The following is a 20,124-nucleotide window of genomic DNA, read 5'->3' as shown; positions in this document are numbered from 1 at the left end:
GAGTCCCAGGAGTGGAGGGCAGGTGCAGGGCCCCAGGCATGGGGCCAGTGGCCAGGGAGCGAGGCCAGCACACCAAGAGCAGAGCCCCGGGCATGGGACCGAGAGTGAGGGCCCAGGCACAGGGCCAGGGAGCGGAGGCCCAGGCATGGGGCCGGGAGCAGGAGCCGGGAGCGGGGCCCTGGGGCGGAGCCCCAGGCATGGGGCCAGTGGCTGGGGAGCAGGGCCAGTGGCCAAGCCCCAAGTTAGGGAGTGGAGACCTGGGCATGGGACCAGCTGCCCCATGTAAAATCTAGGGGTGCTGCAGCACCCCTAGTTCCCATGCCTAAGTCCCCAAGTCCTTTAGATCCTACTCAGTGATTGTGAACATAAGGCAAATGGTTTTTATGCGTGACAGGAATAGATCAACTGAAATGAATAAAGAAAAGCGCTAACATATGGGGCCAAAAGCTCTAATGGTGTAAGTGGGCACAGCTCCATTGACTTCAGTGGGGTTTCTCCCACTTGCGTCAGGAGATATTAACTGGTACGTTCATCCTTATAATACTAATAGCTTATCAACCAAAAGGCTTATTGGGCACTTGTTCTAAGTGGAGATGGTAGTGCCATCTATAGTTAAGCATGTCTCAACTCTGGCAAAGATGGCAGAACCATCCTTAAGGCTATGTCTACACTGTACACTTCTTGCTGCATAGCTACATGCCGCAGTGAAAAGCTGCCTGCGTCCACACTGTGGGGGTGTATAGCTACACGTGTCAGTGAAAGGCTCTCTCGTGAGGGAGGCAGCGGGGAAAAGGCTCTGGCAGTATAGCGGTACAAGTGGGCGAGGCAGAGCTCTATATGCACAAGATTCAGGCATGTCCTTACTCTATTCGCCGAAGCAGTACTCACCAGCTACACTGCTATTTATAGCTGTGGTGAGGGGGCACGTAGGGTGTGTTCTTTACACACTGCCAAAAGGAATGTGCAGTTTACACGGCACACATTAAAGATGAGGAGGGAATTCAGCCTCCAGGCACGGTTGTTGATTTCTTTGCTGGAGATGCCAAATGTGATGGTGGATATCTGTCCACTAGAAACTTATCTGCTGGCTCTGCCTGTTTTCATCAGGCCATCAAACAGCCATAAGATGGAAACAATTCTTGAACACGCCTAACCTGGGCTGAATTTGAACCACTAATTTAGAGGTAAAAGGGTTCTGCAGTTTACTACCAATCCCATCAGACATCAGTTCCTTCTAATCTGGCTTTTATTGAGTAGACTCTCCACACGTCTTACTTTGGGAGAATGGCTTTTGCATGGCCACTCCCCTTACTAAACCTGGTCAGTCTCCGAGTGTAAGCTACTTATACCACCTCCTAGGAAAGAGACTGAGCATTGATGACTTAAATTTGTCATCTTTTTCTTAGTCCATAGCTTGCATTTAACATATTGAATGTTCACAGGGAACCATCACCAATCAGTGCCATAAAGTCAATAGTTACTGTGATGGGATCCCCTGGGGTGCAGCCTGGGACTGTGGGACCGCTGTGCCCCCTTGACTCTCTCCAGCCTGGGCCGTCTCTCACAATGTGACGGGCAGAAAGCCCCTCCAGGCGCTGTGATCACTCAGCACAACAGCATGTGGAGCCCCATACACAGCTATGTTGCATGAATACTCCCAGAGCCACTCATGAATCACACAGAGAAAGGCACGAGCCAAATCAGCTCCCAGTACTGTACCTCATGCATATACCATCTAATATATTAATTGGTTCACCACCTCAACAGTGGAAAGTGGACATACACCAGCCTTTGTCAAACCTGAGCAGATTTGCCCCCACACTTCATACCAACTCACTGGTAAAGATAAAGCGTTAAACAAATTTAATGACAATAAAAGAGATTTTAAGTCATAATAAGTGATAGGCAAAAAGTCAGAGTTAGTTACCAAAAGAAATAAAATATAAGAATGCAGTCTAAACTCTTAACCCTATTAGACCGGGCAGCAACTAGATTAAGCAGTTTTACTCACCTGACTGGATATTGCAGTCCTTAATATACAGGCTTGTTCCTTAAACCTAGGCCAATCTCCTCTGTTGGAGTCTTGTCTTCTTCTCAGTGTCTTAGTTGCTTGCAGCGTAGGTTGGGGCAGGAGAAGGGCCCAGAGCGTGGCCACTCTGTCTGTTTTATACCCTCAGCCCATGTGCTTGGAAAACACAAGTCCAGGCATGTTTGGGGGCATTGCTGAGTCTCCCAGCAAGCTTGAGCAATTCCCCTGGTGTGGCCTCATTCCAGTGAGTTATTGCATTGTAGCTCCCTTTCTGAACAACGGCTGTTGATGGGCTGTTTCACACCTTGCCTGGGCATTGGGTACTTTCCTTGCTGTTGCCTCTGGGGAGCTAATATCTGGTTTATTCCCCAACTTACAGCATGTTTTAGTGACAACATATAACACAATTCTCATAACTTCATATGCATTAAGGATATACATATATGGATCGAGAAATGACTTTCAACAGATCATAACCTTTCCCCTGTCCAAACAAAAACCAATAGCTTTCACCAAGTCTCCTTGAGCTAAACAGCTGTTTTCCCCTCAGTACAGAGCTAGCTAGCTAGCACACCCATCTAGGAGGTGCTATAGTGCGATCCAGCCTTCTCTCTCCACTACAAGCATCAGCCCTAGCACTCCGAGTTGAGGGCAGTAACTTATACTCAAGACTAGGGTGACCAGACAGCAAGTGTGAAAAATCGGGACAGGCAGTGGAGGGTAATAGGCGCCTATATAAGACAAAGCCCCAAATATCAGGACTGTCCCTATAAAATCGGGACATCTGGTCACCCTACTCAAGACTGCCCTGCTCCACTGCTTCTCAGGGCCACTTCCTGTCATGCCTGTTGCTAGCCAAGTTTGGGTTTTTCTGTAATTCATCTCTGACTTCTTTCACACATCCTTCCTAGACTCCTTCACCAGTTCCCTCTCAGACACTGCTTCCAGCTATCCTTCCCTAGTTCCCTGAAAAGCCTCACAGCAGGGCACTATTCCTTATCAGTTCTCCCCCTACTGATGGTTGGCTGCCAAGCTTTCAATCACCCTTCCAGTCACATGATCTGGAGGGAGAAATCTAGACATAAGTCAGAGCTGGGATATGAACCCCTTAAAGGTCCAGGTTGCGCTCTGACAGAGACTAGTTGTGAAGGAAAGTACCATTCAGCATGATGGAGGTGGTCTGTAAATCGGCCATCAGTAAATTATTAATTGCATATTATTTGCTCAGCACTAATGATCACCAAAAATGAACATAAATTGTCATCTCTATTATTTTTAGGTGGGAGTACTTTCCTGATTTTGTGAAAATGTTTCCACTTCTTAATTTATTTAATTTATTCTTGAGTTCATCTTCAGGGAGGCAAAAAGCACAATTTTCTAAAGCATTTCATTATGAATTATTATTATATAAAATAAGTAGTGGTATTATTAGAGATAGTGATTACCTTGTGATTCTATCTGGAGACATTTTAATTATTTTAGTATGAGACTGCCACTCTGACAGGGTTATGTAAATTCCCTTTATTGTGGTGCTGCCCAGCATAATGACCACTTCAAGCCCGCAGAAAAGCAGACTGGATTCTAAACATATTCACACACACCTACAAAGGAATGTGAACAGCTTTTTACTTTGGATCAGATCTTCAGCTGGTACAAAGCAGCATAGGTCCATTGACTATAAGTTTCAGTTAGATTTGAAAACAAAAGGCTGGCTCCGGCCTACTGGCTAGACTGGAATTATGCTGATTTTCGCTAGTGGAGGTTGTTGCTCTTTGTTTTTAAACATATCTGAAACTTTCCAGGAAATATTTTCCTTTTCCTTTATCTTTATTTTTTCAAGGGATAAAATTGGGTCTTCAGACAAGGAACATATTTCCTTAAACACAAGAGTTGCAGGAAATGTGATTTCATTTAACGATATTAGAGATAGACATACAGATAAAAAAAATAAAAAATGCTTGAGTGGAATTTAAGATAAATACATTAATTAAGATATAGTTAACATAATAATCTAAAATTTCCTGGAAACTTAATGAGTTTGGAGCCAATAAAGCTTCACTGAGGACAGGAGGCATAATCAGAATCAGAGCTGACACATAGCTCAAAATCATTTCAATTATCTCCTTCACTTACATTAGCCAGAAAAATAGTAAATAGTCGATGGGGTATGAGAAGCCTAGACAGCCAGCGTCAATGGGCAATAGACAAAGACTAGGTCATACAGTATAGTGAAGAGAGAGCTTGAGGTTTGACCTTTGGAATTGAAATATAGACATTTTAAGCTCCAGTGGAATGTATCTGAATGGCCTTTTTTGATTTAAATACATAAAAGATCAGGAGGAGGTCACATTTGGCTTTGGGTTCACCAGAGCAGAACAGATCACAGCCCCTTCTTTATTCATCCTCATTTTGAAAAAAGGATCTCAAACTCTTCTGGCATGGCATAAATATTCATTCTAGAAGATCAGATCTTCAGATGGTGTAAAGTGATGTACTGCCACTGAAGTCAACGGAGCTGGACTGATTTACACCAGCAAAGGATCTTGCCCTCTAGCTCATGTTCTGCTTCTACTACAGATATAGAAATGGTACTTTTGAAACTTCTTGTGCTGATGCTTTTTTCCTGAGGATTACACCAACAATGTTTTCAGCAATGACCCAAGCTAACATTTGAGAAGTGTAATTACAGACTAATTCCACTTGCCTTTGAAAGGTAGGGCAGGAGGTACACTATAAAGGTCAGTAGTGAATTAATATGACAGTGTTATAGTTTACCACTTGTTTATGTGGTAAACCCCCGGTTTTGTCTTTTTCAGTATTTCTGCAGTTCCTTTTAGAAAGGAAAGAACTTTTCTGCTTCCTTGACAAACTTCTTCAGAAATGAAGAAAAAAATTAGGCGACTTGCTGACTGATCCCTGATACTGTGTTCCTGACTTCTTACTGCTTTAAGGTTGTGTCTGTTGGTGGATAGTGAAAGTGGTTCTCTTTTTTGGAGAGACTAAAAACTATTTAAAGGGATAAAATATCAGCCCCAAGGAGTCTGGATACCCGCTGATGTAATAACAGGGACAGCGAACAGGAGTTTTTCCTTTTGCTTCCACACATTTTCAGCATACATGTTAATTTTCATAGAATCATGGAAAAAAAACTATTAGGCCACCCAGTCCATCTTCCCAATTATTTTGAATTCTCTAGTCTTTTGTCCATTTAGATGTCTTAATTTCTGTCTCCTAACATAAAAGAAAATGAACATCAACCAGTCCTTACTTCTCTATATTTACCAAGGAGGGGAACCTAGTTTTTGTCTTTAATATGCTTATCCTTAATGAACACTTTAGACACAGATTCCAAATTATGTATTCATTGGAAAGATTAACTCTGATTAACAAATACATGCTAAAGAGCTCTGTTTAATTGGATTTTTGTAAGTGGCTAAATGTGGATGCTTAGTGCAGCATATTGTATGTGCAAAATCCAAAAAACTTACAATTTTTAAACATTTCGCAGGAAACAGACTCTGTGCAGCTGACCTATCTTTCCTGGTGATGTACCTGCATTTTCCCCTGCATTTACAGTTTCCATGATCTAGTTTTAATAATGGTTAAAGTTATCTGTCTAATCAGACTAATTAGCACTGGTGAACAGAGACATAATCATAATAGAATGCAAATGCCAGTTTTACAAAACGAAAACGCCATATGTGCAGTAATTAGTGAACCACAGGCACTTTTTATAAATCATATTTATTAGTTTGTAAACAAATCAAGGCCTAAATGAAATAAAAGATACCATTAACACCACCAGTGCGCAAATAGATTCGGTGACTAGTCTTTCCCAGGTACATTTTATTGTGACTTGGATAATACACTTTAGATATATAAATAGATAAGCACCCCACTTCTTCTGAGTTTTTCTGGAGATGCTGGGGGTTTGATTGAGTTTGTGGGTGTCATCCTTTTGAAGCCACAGGATGGATATATTAGCTGATTTAGTGAAGCTGCATTTTGATCATATGGACTGTTCTTGTCTAGAGACCAGATGGTCATAAATTAGGCTATGTGGGTTGTGTCCATGATGAAAAATGTACTATTGATAAGAACACTAATGACATTTCACAGCAGACTAAGACTCACCAGAAACTTAACATGGATTGTATTTCATATATAAATGATTCTATACTGCAAAGTGTGACGATGGCATCAAAACAGAAAATTACTAGACTATGAGATCCTCAGCTTGGCTTTTGAATCCAATTCTTCCTCTTCACTGATATTTCTCAGTTACTTCTTAAATGGAGCACAGAAGACAACACAATGATATTTTTGCATGTTGTAAATTCCCCTAAAAAACCCTCAAGCTAGAACAGCTTCAATTACATGTTGATCACTTCCTCCTTCCTTATTACGGTACTCACTATCTTATTGATAAAACCCTTCCAGTAGGGACACCTTTTCGGCTAGCCTCAGATCAGCCTGCAAAATTGCATTTGAACATACATGTGCTTATTTTCCATGCCAGGCATACAACTATCATGTGCAATTCTGAAGGCCGGGGTTGAAAATCTGACCCATAACAGATGCACTGGTGAGGAAGGCTCAATTAATATGAAAAAGGTTTGTGATATTACACATGTATTATCACCACGTGCCAGATCACAGTCCTCTACAGCCATTTTGCCTCCCACAGGAAACAGTGGCAACAGGAAAATGATGCACATCAATGCCTTTTGGGACACAAAGTTGCTTCCTGGCTTTTAGAGTACTCCGAAGGTTGGGTCCTTTTCTCCACACTATACATTTTGGCTTTGTTAATGCCATGCTGTCCAACCTCAGATCCTCCGAGCAAGGGCTGGCTTTCCACTCTAGTGTTTAAGCTGGTATTCTGTTGTGAAGCAGAGAGGTACCTGACCCATGATGCTGGCAGATGAAATCAGATTAAAAACTATGAATTTTCCCAAGGTTTGTGGAGGTTCAGTTCCAAAGTCCTGGTTTGAGCCCATCCTTGTTTTAAGTTGATTGTTAAACTCTGTGAGGTAATGTTTGTAAATGGTGGTATGTACATTTGTATTGAATTGTACAAGGGTGCAAGTATTGTATATGCCTAAATCCCTACAATTCAAGCTGAGAGTATATCACAAATCAGGAAAGCATAAATCATAGAGCAACTTTTCAGTGAGTGGTAAATCATAGTATTCCCTTTAGTGTTCATTCTGAAAACATTAATTAGAGTGTGTATTTAATGTGACTCTCCTGTAATTTGTACATGCGTAGCTCAACCTAATCTCACCCGCACCCACCCCAGCAATTCCAATGTACACCGTAGCAGTCAATTAATTATAATTGTGCAGTGGTGCCTCGCCACTCTGCTTTCAGTCTGGTTTATCTTTATTTTAGACTAAAGAAAACAACAAAGAACAAATATTCCATTAGAGAAAGAAAGCAGAATGTCCTTCACTCTGCAAGTCCCATCTTGAATCCTGCACGGGCCTGCCTGCCCCGGAGCAGGGACAAGGTGGCAGCCATCTTACGTTTAAAAATGTAGTGCAGAGAAAACAGAACATTACATGTAAGTGGTGTTTGTAATTAAGTTTGATTCAATTGTGTATGTGTGTGTTGTCACCTCTGCACCTCTTCGAACTGGACAGGAAGAGGAATTACACAAATGCAGAAATAAAGAATGTTCTTATTGTATGTTTGGCTTGGCCAACACCAAGCTGTAACAGCAATGTTATGAGACAGTCTGAGTGGGCCAAATAGTTCAAATGAATTCACGTAAGCCTCTGAATGCTTGTGTGTTTTTCCAGATGAGGTCTTGCCAACCCCAATTGTTCAAAAATGATGAGTTAAGCCCCACCAAAATCACAAGATTGGCTAAAAACCATGAGCTTTTTTTAAAAAAAATAATAAATGTGGGGTTCTTTTGCTTTTGCTTTCTGGTTTCTGAGCCCTTCAGGTGCATTTATTACACTTTTCCAAGCTTTTCTTTGCAACCACAAAGGGTAGAAATGGACTTTTTATTTTTAATGACCGTGGAGATTCTCATTCGATCTCTGGATTTCAGCAGCTGGGGCTTCAGGGGAAACCCCGAATATCAGCAGACTCATGATCAGATCAGGAGAGATGGCAACATGGTAAAGTGCACAAAATCTGCCAACCTTTTAACTTTCCTATATCGCTCATAAAAACAGCGTGAGAGGCAGCAAGGTGGGCCTAATATTTATTATCCCTGTTGGGTGGGATTTTCAACAGAGCTCAGTGCTGGCCTAAGCCTTCTCCCACTGAAGTCAATGTAAAGCTCACATTGACTTCAACGGGAGCTGAGTAAGACCAGCACTGAATGCTTCTGAAAATGTCATCTTTATTTTTTATCCTGTTATGTCTTCAACAGCTGTGTTCAGTCTCTTAGTTGTTGAGTGGTGAGAAGCAGAGGGAGAACACAGGCAAAGCTTATGTTATGCCACTGAAGTAGAATTGATGTCATTCAAGAGAACTTTCAGTCAATAACGGAGCAAATGATGGACAAATCATACAAACATTCATAGGCTTGATTCAGTTCCATCTGTCCCCTAAGGTCATGTCTATAATTTTCAAACTGTGTTAATCAGAACAGAGTTTAAATAGCGTGTGTTTAAATATAAAGTGCTATTTTTTTTTAAAGTTTTAATTTAGAATGTGGTTTTATAATGTTGCAGATTGAGGGAGGTGCTGAGCAACCTCATCTTCCACTGAAGGTGCATTTCCACAGCTGTGCAAGAGGCGCTTACTCAGTATCTCACCCTACACTGGGACCAGTCAAAGACTTTAATGGGAACGAGATCAGGCCCTGTACCTGATCCTATTTGGGGGTATAATGGCCTGATACAATGTCCATCAAAGTCAGTGGAAAGACCCACCCCCCTATTGACTTCAGTGAACATTAGCTGTTTAACTGGCTACATTGGGTTTACTGCTGCTTTGCATTGCAGTTGGTGTGTATCTGAATCTGGCCCCAACACTGTAAATGACAAGAAAAAACTTTAATTTGCTCCTTCTTTGAAGCCTAGCCTTGTAGCATTCTAATAAAGTGGGATTCTAATCTACACAGGATAAAGTACGGTACGCTTTAAATAATTAACCGACATGGTTAAATAGTCATTACTGTATCAGAACGAGGACCAAAAAGATTAGATCATACTTAACATTTCTGTTAAATGATGTTGTTTTCCCCTCCTAATTTGGTTTCTTTACAATAAACTTTGCCTCCACAATTATTCCCTCGATTACTATAAGCATCCCAATATCATTTAGTATTTGGTGCTGCTACATACAGTCAGGCAAAAACCTGACTTAAGCAAGTTTTGCTGCAGAATGGAGATTTGGCTTAGTGCACAGAAAGCACTTTTCTACACAGAAAACTATTAAAATATATGAAAAGTAATTAAAAGCATCAACTGAGGATGAGAAATACAAATAATTTTATATTAGCCAGAAAACTCATTTTGACATTTTGAAATAGATACTAAAAGAAATTGAAAAAGTGGCCTCCAGCTTATTGATTGTATTCTAAAACATTGTCTACTAGTGTCCAATTGCATCATTTTGTGCAGTATTTACAGCAAAAATTATTATTACTTGTTAAATTACAATCTAATACATTATCGGTACACTCATTTGCATACAAATACCCAGAATCCTATTGCAGCATCTACAGTGGAATTTAATTCTACAAGCAAATTGGAAGTTTTTTTGTGCATGTGTGTAGATAGTATACACGTCAACCCAGTATGGTGTAGTTCTGTTTTACCAGTGAAATGGACAGAAGCTCTCATAGTTTTGTAGCCACCACACCTTACTTGTGTCGAACTTGGCTAAAAACATTCATTTTCGGTGTGAAATAGGATCAGTTTAACTAGTATTTCATCTTAAAATGAATCTGTGAGCATTCTGAATATATTTAATGGCCCTATGATAGTAGTTCCCTGTTATACATGCAGCTGCATATCTGTTCCTATGGCGTTTCAATGTGGCTGGAAGGATTATTTGGTTCTGCAGTATTATGACCAAAGAACAGCAAAAACATGAAGCTCCACACTTGCCTCTGGCTGAATATGGCAATGTACATAGCAATCTGCCACCTAGATCCCAGCTACACAACAAGGTGGTGCCAGGCACTGCTTGCTTTGATGGGATATGAGAGTTAGAACTAACCTAACACAATCCAATCATGCTGAAGCTCTTGAGGTGGCCACTTCTGATCTTTAAAGAGAGAGTGATGCTATCTCCATATCAACACACTCTTGGGAGCTGGGATGTGCAAAAGAACACTCTGGAGCTCTCCCTGCTATGCAGTTGGAGGATGATCTGCCCCAGTATATACATAGTACACACACACACACACATCCTACACCCCTGTTGGAAAGACCAACAAACACTACTAGTTGCTTTCTGGCACTGATCTATTGCTAAGGTGTTACTGTTTTCCTCTATCTAAATTATTTTTATTTAAATGAAAGAAAACCACACAAATATAAAGTCTGTACAAAAGAGAAAGAACAGGGACTCATTCTGTAATGCCTTGTATATGAAATGAAACAAAATGGCAACAGTCTTCTAAAAGACAGATGTGAGTGGTTAGTCGAGTACTGGGTCACATGCCTGAGATAGTTTAAAGACACGCAAACTCAAGCTAATTTTTTTTTAAAAGGTAGTGCTAATTTCCTAGCACTGCCCACAAATTCTGAATAGAAGTATTAATGTAATGCGTGTTTGGTCCGTTTCAGCGCAGAAAACACGGTTCAAGAAGTGTTCCTTCAGGTGAAAATATGGCCCCAGTTGTACTGCAAATGTCAAAGACATGAGTTCTCAATGCATAGGAGTCTTGATCACCCTGCCCTTGCAAATATTGTTGACACAGAGGATCCCAGCTAAGCAGGAGGGACCTTGGACAATTCTCAGTATAGAAAAAAATTGAGACCCACTCATCAAGGAAGTTGAGTGCCAAATTGGGAGTGGGGAAGAAAAGGGATACCATCCTTGTCATGAAAATATTTTATGCAAAATCATGTAGGGCCAAATTGTGGCCCAGCTACTGTGGAAGTACAGAGGCATAAGGGGCACCATTGAGGCACACATTTGCAGTAAAGTGTGGGGGAATTTGCAGTAATAGTGTGTGTGCTCTACTGTTTTGTGGATAACTAGAAGACTTCAAACTCAAAAGTACATCCGGCAGGCTCCTTTCCACAACACTATATCCAAAGAAAGCAGAGAATGAAGCCAAAAAGAGGTTTTTCCCTTTATATTTGTTGATGTGAGAGAAAGATACTTCACTCCATCTGCTGAAAAAACCAAACTGCTTTTAGGGGCAACCTTTTACCCAATGGCCCAAACTGGGAGCTGTGTGAAACGACCTCAACCTAAGGGGAGTGTAAGGGACCGGAGTATGGGCAGTCTGGCCACGTGGCAGTAGCCGGTGAGTAGGGATCAGAGCAATCATTACAGACAGGATCAACAGGCAAGAGTACCAGGCGGGGTCGGAGACCAGACGTAGTCACCAGGCTGGAATCGGGAGTCAAGAGTCAGGGTCAGAGTCAGGCTGGGGACAGAGAGCAGCCATCAGAAAATGAGGTCAGGTCTGGAGTCTCAGCAAGCCAGAAGTGGGTGGCCCAAATGATTTTCTGGGGCACCCTCCAGGGTTAAATAGAGACCATGGACCAATCAGACAGCCACGAAGTGGTATCACTCGGGACCCTTTGGGTGGGGGGAGGAATAGCTCAGTGGTTTGAGCATTGGCCTGCTAAACCCAGGGTTGTGAGTTCAATCCTTGAGAAGGCCACTTAGGGATCTGGGGCAAAAATTGGTCCTGCTAGTGAAGGCAGGGGGCTGGACTCAATGACCTTTCAAGGTCCCTTCCAATTCTAGGAGATTGGTATATCTCCAATTATTACTATTACTTATTACTTCCTTTGTTACATAACATCTACAGTGCTCCTTGGGTGTGACTTTGTATGGCCTCCTGGTGATGAATATCAGCTGCCCCAGGCTCTCCAGCCCTAGTTTCTAGACCCACAGATTCTTATAGGGAGTTAGGAGTGAGACTCTGCTTCAAGAAGCACAAGGCCTCTCCACACATCTTCTGTGCAGGGGAACACACATGCTGCCCCATACAGAGTGCTTCTCTCTCTCCCCGGGTCAGCTCTGAGGTTCCGTGTAGGGTCAGAGGACCATAGCAGTTTGTCCATGGGACAATCTGATTCCTAGTATGCAAGGTTAAACCAACACAGAGGAGGAAGAGATCCAAGCATCTATTCCTCAGTCACATATTGCAGACAAGACATTGGCTATGGATAGAAAAAGAAAACAGGGAAAGAGTGGAGTGTAAATGGACTATATACTGTCGCAACTCCAACCCCATGAAAGCAGACTTGAACACTGTCTCACACTATATTTAAGAAAGGATGATATATTAGGCAGCAGTCTTCACATTTGCTACAGATATGTGTAAATGTGAGAAATCAATCACACAACAAATTGCCAGTTGACACTTCAGATATTATTTTTGTGGTCCAGAGGGCTATTAGGTGTTCATCAAACAAAAGAAATATTTAATTATATTTACAGTCAACTCAACAATTTCAGGTTAGCTAAGGCAAATGCATCCATAAAAGCCAGTAGGGTAAATGCTGCCCAAAGATCTGACAGCATACTTCTTTCCATCTAGGTTTCCCTCCTAAGCTTTCCCCGTAGGATTGAGTGATCATATGACTACTCCACTTGAAACTTATTCTCACTTGCAGAATTTACCCTTCTGATCTTCAGCTCCCACTATGGCTGTGGCACGACATTTTATTTCCAAATAATGATGAAAGTAGGTGAAACTATGGCAAAGAATCATTTGTTGACAGTTTATTAGGGGACCGAGCCAAAGCCTACTGCAATCAATGGTAGTCTTTCCATTGCCTTCAGTGGGCTTTGGACTACGCTCTAAGTTGCCCCACACCTCAAAATTTGGTAATTATGGACAACATCCTTGGTCCAGCTCCAGTGCCAATCACAAGCCATTGTGTGTTTGAAAAATATCCAGGCTGGATGATCTTGCCAGCATCAACCTCAATTCACTTGTGTCTTTAAGACAGACATGAACCCAAGTCTTCAGAGCTGAAAGAGTAACATCTTAACCCTCTGTATCACAACTCCTCTGCTTTTTCATTTAGATTAGACAAAATAATTTAACATTTAAAACTGTCTGTGCTGGTGCCTAAGTGCCTCGTGTTAATCGATATTAGCTGTTAAAGATATTCATTTTAACAGTGACATTTTCAGCATTACCCAGTCTATCAGAGTACAAGTGCATCACTTAGTACTGTTTTAAACAACCCTCCTTGCTTTACCGCATATCAAAGTGTTTTAGCTCCTGTTGAATTTGGTCACTTTAACTCTTTGATTCTTGTAGGCGCGGAGAGATGTTTCAGATTCTAGTTTAATAAAATATTTATTTGAAAGATCAGGACATAGAATAATATTTTGCATTTATGTTGCTCCTTCCAGCCAAATATCTTTGCTTTACAAATATCCCTTAACCCTCACAACATCCCTGCAAGGAATGTAAGTATTATCTGCATTTTGGGATGGGGACCCAATCCACTGAGATCAGTGGAACAACTCCCATTGCTTTGAATCAATCAGGCCCAGAAATTAGACTGATCCAGACCTCAGTTAAGGGGAAAAAATACTCCCATTGATTTCAAAGGCAGCTGAGTCAAGTCCCAGGTGACTTGCCCAAAATCAGACAAGAAGCCCATTAATAGAATCCAGATCTCCTGACTCCCTATCCTGTGGCTTAAGCACAAGCCCATGTTTCTGTTGGAAGAAAACAGACCATGGAATATATGAACATACTCTGTAAATTCAGAGCAATACGTTTTTCCATTATAGCAGAACTTACCAGACATGCTGTGTCCTTACATTCCACTCACTGTTCAGATTTTGTCTGCATGTGTGCATTGTCTAGGACTAGTGAGGGGAGATAACTGTCTATATTCTTAACCATTAGGGGAGGGCAATTTTAACAGTTACATTCACAGTACAAATCATAAAGCAAATATGGTGAAACATTTATTATATTACATGTGATCATGCATCCCAGTAGCAAGTAATTTGGCTGTAACGTTTTACAGACATTATTTTTTGGATAGCGGATAAGTAAAGTAGAAGCATTTTTTATGGAAAATGTTAAAGCTTTTATTATTATTCTTTTTCATTGTCAATTTCAACAAGTACAACGGCATCTTTCTCCACTGTTAGATGACCGTATCTGAACCATGTCATAAGGAGCATAGCAGAGATACAGCGATTTACACGTAGGCAGTGAAGTCGACGTAGGTAAATAGTTACATTGAGACTTCCATTGGTCTTTTCTGACATATTCTAGTTTCTTCAGGGGTTATCGTACATCTTCAGGAGAGCCACAGAAAGTAAGCAGAACCATGCTGTGAACTAGAGACATTACAGCTTAGTCACTAGTGGTTAATAAAGCCATTTTCCAGACAGAACATTTGCGATGAGAATAAAAATCCATCATCCTCTCCTGTAAATTATGTGGCTCTGCAAAATACAGGGCTCTGACATAAGGGTACAACATTGACAAATAGGCCACTTTTAGGCTCTGATTCAGGAAAAGCATCCCTACTCAGGAAAGCACTTAAGCCCATGCTTAAAGTTAAAGTTAAGCATGGGCTTAAGTGTTTACTGAACTGGGGACCCAAAGGCTAAATCATGGCTCTCAATTAAATTAAATACATTGAGTCTAAACCTGCCCCTCAGTTACACCAATGACTCTAATTTACTTGCACAATAAATTCAATCTTGTACATTAGCAGTGTAGAATTCTGGCCTTTTCCTTTTGCATGGTGTATTTTCCTTCAATACACCATGCAAAAGTTGCAGGATCTGCACCAAGATCTCCCTTGGAAAGCAAGGCACAGTAACTAACTAATGCACTCAGCAATATTTCACAGCTCCAAGAGTCTGGGACCAGTCTTGCCTGCAACCTTACTGCCTTCTGCATTGGGTGCTTGGCAGTTAGGGGTCTACCCTGATGGGTAAGTAGGACTTAATTGATGCACTGGCCTTGCGCCGGTCATTTACCGAGAGCTGAATTTCACTCTTGGTGAATTTGCATTCATGAATCAATAATTATGTTATTTTAACCTTGCTTCTTTTTTTTTTATATTGATCAACAGTCTAAGCTAGTGGGTCAACCGTGAAGAAGGAACGGAGGCAAATTCTCCCCAATGTACATCCCACTCTACCGCTTCAATTATCCTGGCTAAGTGAAACAACATTTGACTTTTAAGAGTAATTTTTAAAAAAGCCACCATGCCCTCCAAACATATGAAATGGGAAAGTTAGATAAAAATTGACCTTTTGGAGGCAATAGCAGAAGGACAAACAATCAGCTGAGAGCATCTAAACCAAATAACCTCCTGTGTTTTCCAATTCTCCTAGCCACCTGTCAGAGAGCAGGACATGGGCAGTCCTTCCCAATGGTTAGAGCAGGAATCAGCAGCCAGTAGTTAGAGCCAAAGTCAAGAATTGGAGCTGCAGGTCGGAGCCGAGTAAGGCAAGGCAAGGCAGGAGCCGGGCTGGTTCCAAGGCAGGAGCAGGGCTGGAACCCTCTGGGAACAAGCAGGTTCAGCAGCTATCATAGCCATGGGTGAATGCTTTGAGCAGTCATCAAACTACTGCAGCTGCTGGACTTAAGACCTGGTCCAGTGAGTCTTCCCACCAAGTAGGTGGTGTAATCAATCAGGCATCCTGCACTGCAGGATGCACTCATTAGATTGCCTGGATACTGGCTCTGCTGCAGGCCCAGATTCCTGACACCACCTTTCAGCATCAGTGGGCCAGATACCAAGGTCCTTACTCCGTTTTACTCAGGAAAAATCTCTTGGCTTCAGCGTTTTAACTCATCTCAGCTGTAACATGTCACTCCATGAATAAACCCTAGCAGGTGTACCACAGCACTTTGTTACTAAGCCAGTTTCCCTTCAAGTGATCCGGCATTGATGTCTGAATGTTTAAGGGGAACTATCGGAAAGTTGTTTATTTTTCTTCTGTCATTTTGCCGAAATCACTCCCCAAATTAATATAGTTGCCTCATCTCATTGAGGGGGAAAATATCATTTTCCAAACGATGAAGCATATGGACTACTAAAGTTACTCAGCAAGAACTGATTTCATCTCTTTTTTTCAGAAGACAGATGTATGCAGTGGACCACAACAAAAGAAAACACAAACCAATGCCTAAAAAATTAGAACAGTGTATATATATCACATCATCTATATGTCTGTAGAGTAATATCTGATACACACATTGAGTAATTTTATTATCTTTGCATATGTTCTTTATAGCTCAACAGATCAATACACATTGCATAGGCCATACGTACACATGTGATATAAGTAAGAAAAGATTTTGCAGGACTGGGGAAGCAGCTGGACCCCATATGATTGTGCATTTCCAGAGTTTCTAATGCTTGGGTTCTTTTTTTATGTGTAGAATTTTGGTATGGATCTCAGTACGTCTCCACTGAAACTCATTTTCAGCCATAACCCCTTTTTAACCAAGAGTTTTGTTTGCGAATATATATCCAAGCACTTTGACAACTACTAATGAAAAAGTGCTATAAAGAGGTAGGCCAGATTATATTATTATTATATACATATATGCCTATCTGTATTGGAAAAACCTACAAATAAGGTCATGAGCTCAAGCCCTCAATGCTCACAACATTGCAAGCTATCTTATCTTTGCTGACCTATAACTAGATTTTTTCAAACCACGCAAAGGCACTAGTCCATAGGGAGGGTTATGTGCATGCTAAGTTTCAAGTGTCTTATTTCAGCTGTTTTGCTGGAATCCGGTCTAAAGGAGTGTTGGGTGGGGGTTGTTTTTTAAATGAAAATGTGTGTTTGCTTCTCCATCAAACTTAAAATCAGGTGAAGAAATTACTCTAATGCTCCAGGAAAATTTTGCTTTTGGGTAGAAACCAAACATGGAAAAAAATCAGTAAAAAAGAGGAATGATTCGGAAAGCTATGAGCATGTGACAACAGGAATTACAAGTGAAACTGTTCTGCAAGATTAACGGTAGTGGGTGCTATCACAGTGACTGGCTGCTATAGTACTGCATTTACACAGAACTTGGGAAATGATCTGATAACTTGCTGCTTTAAACACTAGTTATGAGGTGAACCATATTTCCTATCATTTCATTATGCTGCTTACTGAGTGTGGTGGGTGATATTTTAATCCACTTTCTCCCAATGAACTGATAGCAAGTATTATGATCTGAATTCCAGTGGTTTACATCATACCATATTTCATCACAGCATAAACTGATGGGAAAATCCAAAGCAAATCCCAACAGTGATATCTCATAATACAATGGCTACAGCTGAAAGTGAGTTTGAAGAGTCTTAATTTTCAGATTATACAGCCCCTGTCAATTCAAGTAAGGAGCACCCAATGTGCATAGCTCACAATCGGAATGTTCTCAGCATTCTATAATAGGTTAGAAAGAAAAGAGAAGATTTGAGGTTGTCAAGAAACATGGTTTAAACACTAGTTTGATTTCCAGGCTGATCTTATAGTAAAATGGACAAAAGCAAAGAAGCTGGCAATCACACATGTATATTACACTTCCCTGTACATCAGGGAGCAGGGAGGCAGCCCGGTCTTTTGGATGGGGCATTGCACTGGGCGTTTGGTGACTTGGGTTCTATTCCTGGCCCTGCCACTGAGCTGCTGGATGACATGGCGCAAGTCGCTTCCTCTCACACCCTACAATACAATCAATACAAACAACAATCGGGGATGCATTCCAAAGACTGCATGTGATGTTGCCACTGCTATCTTCCCATCTTAGAGGTTTTTGCCTGAGGGAACTTCAGTTTGGGGGGATATGTTATATGCCCACTGAATGCCCTGGCCATTCCCAGCCAGGCCATCCCTTGATTTTGTTTATTTTGCAACCCTCCCCCTGTGAAAGGAAGATTGCAGCTGCAGCTTTCCTAGCTCAGAGGCTGTGTTGGGGTTTATGTTTTCAGAATTCACCATAAAGCAGGTCTGAATCTGGCCCAAGGAATTTCAAAATACATGATTTTAGCATCCATTGTGCTGTTTATTTGATTCCCCCACCGCCCACCCCCGGTTAGGACACTGAGGTTGTTACTGTGGTCATTCCCACAGAACTCATATCATGTTAGCTGAAAGAACAGATGTGCTGCTTCTAAAATTTGCATTGCCTATTTCCACCTGTGAGAATAAGACCATCAGCTCACCAATTACTCATGGAGATTTGGGTTTGAACTCCAGACCCAAATCTTTTTACAAGCAGTACGTTTAACAAATCAGCAGAGCACTCTGCAAAAAATGCAACTAAACTAGAGTTGGAGAAAACATCTGTCTCTGACATGTGCCATTGTGATGCTTTATGTCAGTTTGCATCAGTCAAGCTTGCAGTTTAAAACTCTGTTTCAGGATTTTTTTTTGCATGCATCAAAAGGTTTGTCATTTCTCTGCGATTTAGGTAAAGGTAGGAAGGGTAATATAATTCTGTGGGCTGGCAAGCACTGAAGCAAACTTCGGCTTTTAGCTTTATGTTCCCAGTTGCCTGAATTTCCAGTGGGTAGTGTGTCATATGTCTAGAGAAAATGAATGCTAATGAAATAGAAAGTGGTGAAAAGCTGCTATAATGGTAGAAAGTTGCTCAGCTAATAGAACAGGTGCTGATGGAGGAAAATGATCCAGTTTTCCCAGAGCTTTCAAAAATTATTCTTTAAATATTTATAGGAGCAAAAGAGTAGAGTATTGGGGGGGAGGGGAGTTCAGTGTGGGTGTCTTCTGGAAGCACTACTGTAGAGGCTAATGCAAGTATATTCCTACTGCCATGTACTCTACAGGGAATAACACTGGGCTATTCCCTTGCTCAGTAACTAGACTGCTGCTGATAGGTTCTTTCCTATTTTGGGGGAAGGGGAGACAGGAGTCGTGAGCGGGCACTGAGTATCTTCACAGAGATCCTCCTTCCCCTTAGGCTGAAAAGCAGCAGCATAGTCGTGACTTCCTCCCAGAACTGTCATCCATATGGCAGATGAACCCAAACCTTCACACCAGACATGATCATCTGATCCTGGATCAGAAGGATATTCACTTAAGCTTAGCCAACTTTATACAAAAATGGCACATTCCTCCACACCTAAATATTGCCTAGACTCAAGGGCCCAAACTAGGGTGAACTCTTGAGGCCTCTGAAGTCAAGCCAGGAGTTTACGGCTAAAGCTTAGTCAATGAAAAGCTGGGTAGCAGCAAAAATGGAGGGAAATTGAGAAAATATCTGCAAAAATAAATAAATAAACAAACAAACAAAATTCCCAAAATTTTAAATGCCAAATTTTGAAATTTGAAACATTTTGATCAACTCTTTAGTTGATTGAAAACAAAAAGGTAGAAGGTTGGGAGGTGTCTGTGAAAAATATCATTGACATTTTTCCTGATTTTAATTTCATTTCAAAATTTGAAAAAATTCAACTAGCTCTACTATCTACTGATTCTGGATCAGGCCTAAGAAGGAGATGGACTGGAGTAACAGATAAATGCCTACTACTGAGGCATTTGCAAATCTCTCACCAAAGCACAGACATCTAGGTATGACTGAGTAAACTTTCAAACCAAACCTTTTGACGTCTGCCTGCCCCATTGTTAGTACCTTTGTAATAACCATGCTTTTGTTAGGGGATTGATCTGGGTTTCAGGCTTGGATAATAGCCAGAAAATTCAGTTAACCCCAAGCCAAACCTGCATTGGGATGTGATGACATTTATACAGAGGCATGTCCCAGCATAAATGACCTCACATGGAAAGGCTGTTCTCTTAGCTTATTGGGCTGGAGAGAGAAATGGCCTGGAATGTGGGCAGCTGACTCTTCTATCCTACCTCAAAGGCCACACTCCAGGATCATGAAGCATCATTAAAATGTGACACTTCATCAGTGCTGCAATGATAGCATCTGCTGAACCAAACTTTCCATGCTTAAACCAGCATCTTTGCCTAGCCCT

At 41.3% G+C, this 20,124-nt stretch overlaps 1 long non-coding RNA gene across 1 annotated transcript in view; it reads left to right on the top strand.

Annotated features, from left to right (window-relative positions):
* Positions 1 to 16,373, top strand: part of LOC120404942 — a 28,746-nt gene extending 12,373 nt beyond the window's left edge. The window contains exons 2-4 of the long non-coding RNA XR_005598271.1: positions 7,424 to 7,595; positions 14,309 to 14,386; positions 16,260 to 16,373. This is a non-coding gene — a long non-coding RNA (uncharacterized LOC120404942). The remainder of the gene's footprint in view (positions 1 to 7,423; positions 7,596 to 14,308; positions 14,387 to 16,259) is intronic.
* Positions 16,374 to 20,124: the final 3,751 nt, after the last annotated feature.

The sequence above is a fragment of the Mauremys reevesii genome, linkage group 4, assembly GCF_016161935.1.
Source record: "Mauremys reevesii isolate NIE-2019 linkage group 4, ASM1616193v1, whole genome shotgun sequence".
Classification (NCBI taxonomy): Eukaryota; Metazoa; Chordata; order Testudines; family Geoemydidae; genus Mauremys; species Mauremys reevesii.
This window is presented reverse-complemented; position numbering and strand designations above follow the sequence as displayed.